Here is a 3768-nt window from a genome sequence, read left to right as displayed (position 1 = left end):
AAAAGTTTGGCATAGAAAAGAAGGGTGAGTAATTTAAACCCACTCAAGAACAGGTGTGACTTGTTCATAAACCAGTTATGAAAAAAAATTGTTCAATTACTCCTCTCTGGTAAATAACAAATTACCATAGCAACTCCATCTTCAAACAACATATGCATATATTTTGTTTTAGAAAGACTTGAGTCAAAAACTGCATTTTCCTACTATGTCATTCCTTCTTGCCTAACTTTAAGATCCAAATTCTATGAACTTTCAGTTATTTATCTTGTCCATGATCTGAAACTACCAACTCAAGGCTGACTATATTGCTCAGTCCATGCTTTCATTTTTTTCTGCCTGATTGTTGAGACTGTTACATTGAGCCAATCCAGACAGTAGCTTTTCTGGTAGGGAGTATGAACAGCTGTCATTTTGGGGGTGGATTCCAAATGATTTGTTAAAATCAAATGTTTTTTGTCAGCAATTACAAATAATTTGAGGTGTGCGTATGTATGTATGCGTTTATTTAAATTTATATATGTTTGTGGTGGTGGTTAGGCATTTGCAAGCATTTCCATTTTCAGGAAGTAGGAGATGTTCAAGGGGCATCTGAATAATATTTGCATTTAAGCACTTATTGGAAGGCTGACGAATTTAATTGTGACCATGCAGAACCCAGACTCTTGTATAGAGCTACACAGCCCACATGGAGCAGAAGGAGTACCAAACCACACTGCTGCCCAGGCTTTGTGGTATTGTATCATATGTTCAGTCACTTCAATTCTTGCCCAGACTTCAGTGGATGCAAAATTTATCAGCAGCAGTTCATCTGAAACATGCAATTACATAATAATTTGATTAGACTTTCTTCAGAAGCAACTCAAACATAGCCCATGTCAGTGCCTCTAGACCTGGATATGTGTACAAATACGTAAGAGCTACAGAGGGTATCATCATTTTAATACCATTGGTCTTTAGAATACATATGATCCTGGCCTCACACCGTGAAGAGTGACTATTTTATCTCATTCACATACAGAAAGGTTTCTCACCTGGTCAAATCATGTTCAGGCTGAAAATAATCTCAAAGTGGTCTTCCAATGTGTAGAGGTAACCAGGATGTATTGTCATACATCTATCTTCGTTTCCATCTTGCAGTCAGCCGCAAATGGGAGTTTACTCAATGTTCCCATAACCATCTGTTGGCTCCACAATTGTAATTTTACTCTGGATCTTTTTATCCTATCCATGTTTACATGATTCAGACAGCCAAAAATCTGAACAGGCAGCAGCATAGTGAACACTGACTCCTTCAATTTGTGAAGTATTTCAAAACCATTTCTGATTTTAGAAGACTATGCCAGAAGGTTGGCCCAATAAAGATGAACCATGCATGCCATTGTAAGCTCTGGTACCCCATCCCCATTTTTCTGAATAATAAGGGAAGAAGATGAAGTAGAAAATATAGACAGTTATTTCTTAGATAGTCTCATCTCATAGTTCATTGGGTATCATTTTTGCTGAAAGAAATTCTCTGAAACAAACCACTCAGTCATCAATAGATGCAGTGAAACTAATCTCTTCTCAATCCATTGGAAATATGCAAACAGTAATGCATCTCTTGCCTGAAGAGGAATTCACTGTTCATACCACAGTAATTTGTCTCACAGAATTATCTTGCTTTATTTAGTCTTATTATCTTGCTTTTAGTTAGAAGCATGTAAAAGAAGAAAAAAAAAATCATCAACAGAGCAAATACAATTAGTTGATCAGGTTCACCTGTGCCTGGTGACTCAAGTCAATTGAATTGCAAATGTTTTTTTCAGGTCATGCTACATAGGCTACATCTATATAGTAGCATTTTAGTAGCATTCATAGTATCATTTTAGTCTGTGACTTCTGTTAAGTTTTGAAAGAAGTCTCCCAGTTACTCCCCACTTTCAGTGCCTTCATTGACATCATGAAGGGGACTCAGTATGCACCGAGTTCCTCCCAGTGGATTTAACATTTCAGAGATGCATTTCAGGGGAGGACCTGAAGTAGCACTCCAGCTACTCAATGGGTGTTCAGTCCAAGCAGGAAGGGTAGAGCTAGCTCAGAGTAAGACTCCTTGAAATGTAGATAGACACCAGGTCCACACACTAAACTGCTTTACTTTGCTGATCCATTCCACTTGGATTGCATTACCTAGTAATATAGATATAGGTTCTGCCACTGAGCTTTGCTTCAGAAGACTTTCTTGCATGCAGTGATCATTTCACAGGGATTTTATTGATATCTTTAGTTACATTACCTCCTGCCACCTTTTCATCTTTGTATTCAGGTAAGAAATGTAATTCTACACCTATATGAAGCTATCACTTCCTTGCTATATACTGGGTGACACAATAACTTGTCTTGTCAGATAGTTTCACAGTGTTATGAATCGGCTGGAAGGCTGAGAAAGAAGCAAATATTCAAAGTTTTTTTATACCTCCCCTCAAGCCATTAGGAGATGTAAATACTGATATGAAATGACACTATGGTTTGTTTGGGAAAATTTTGCAGAGTTGCTTTAGCACCAAGATGGCAGCTATTATGTAAGTAGCAGCAACTCCTTCTCTTTAATTCTTAATTTCCTCTTTTTTCATGCAGTCTGAACATACTCTGAGCTCAGTTAGATTTCCCTTTAGATAATGAGAACAGAACAAGTTGTTTAAACCGGCACGTGCAACTTTCTGAGTAAAAGACACAGGAGCTTGAATTAAAACAGGACTCCTCCTTCCACCCAACATTATACAGTATGCAAAGTAGAAGTATTCAAAGGTAGAATAAAAAGGTAGTACTAGCAGCTGGAGATGAGAGAAAGCTGAAGGTAAAAAAAAAAAAAAAAAAAAAAAACTTGCATCATATTTCTACAATTTTGAATTTTCAGCTTTGAAATTCTTTACCTTTTTGCAATGACCATCACACAGCCTCAGAACATTCCATCTTTCCAGAAGGATCATCCCCAAGGCCTTGACTTCCTACATCTCCCATGGTCTTAGGAGTAGTAATGCAGGACTACATCTTTCCTTGGCCTTGGGGGAAAATCTAGTCAGCATTGGTATCCCAACACTGCTATTATATAAAGCTTTCAAGAGTATCACTAACCATATTCAAGGGTAGGTCTTGCAGAGAGACCTTGACAAATTAGAGGGCTTGCAGATAGAGCTTGACAAAATAGAGGGCTGGGCAATCACCAACCCCATGAAACTGAACAAGGGTATGTGCTGTATTCTGCACCTGGGACAGGGAAACCCTGGCTGTCTATACGTACGGACTGGGGGGACAAGATGCTGGAAAGCAGCCCCACAAAAAGGTATCTGCGGGTTCTGGTCACAGCAAGATGAATGTGAGCCAGCAGTGTGCCCTGGCAGCCAGGAGGGCCAACCATACCCTGCCAGTCAGGTGAGGGAAGAGATTGTCATGCTCTACTCTGTGCAGCTTCACCTTGAGTGTTGTATGCAGTTTTGGGTACCACAGTATAAGAATGACATGAAACTATTTAAGAGTGTCCAGAGGAGGTCTATGAAGATGGTGAAGGGTCCAAAGGGGAAAACGTATGAGGGGCAGATGCGGTCCCTTGGTTTGTCCAGCCCAGAGCAGAGCAGGCTGAGGGGAGGCCTCATGGCGGCCTGCAGCTCCCTCACGAGGGGAGCGGAGGGGCAGGCGCTGAGCTCTGCTCTCTGGGGACAGCGACAGGACCCGAGGGAACGGCATGGAGCTGGGACAGGGGAGGGTCAGTCTGGGGGTTAGGGAAAGGTTCTG

The 3768-nt window shown here is 40.6% G+C and overlaps 1 long non-coding RNA gene across 1 annotated transcript; it reads right to left on the bottom strand.

The window, feature by feature from the left end:
• Positions 1-355: 355 nt before the first annotated feature.
• LOC311430061 lies at positions 356-1635 on the bottom strand. The gene is made up of 2 exons (XR_014688529.1): positions 1032-1635; positions 356-808 (listed from the first exon to the last, which is right to left on the bottom strand). It is a non-coding gene; the product is annotated as an uncharacterized lncRNA (long non-coding RNA).
• Positions 1636-3768: the final 2133 nt, after the last annotated feature.

The sequence above is a fragment of the Aythya ferina genome, assembly GCF_964211825.1.
Source record: "Aythya ferina genome assembly, chromosome: 1".
In the NCBI taxonomy this organism is placed as follows: Eukaryota; Metazoa; Chordata; class Aves; order Anseriformes; family Anatidae; genus Aythya; species Aythya ferina.
Note: the sequence above shows the minus strand (reverse complement) of the source record. Positions and strands in the feature narration are given on the sequence as shown.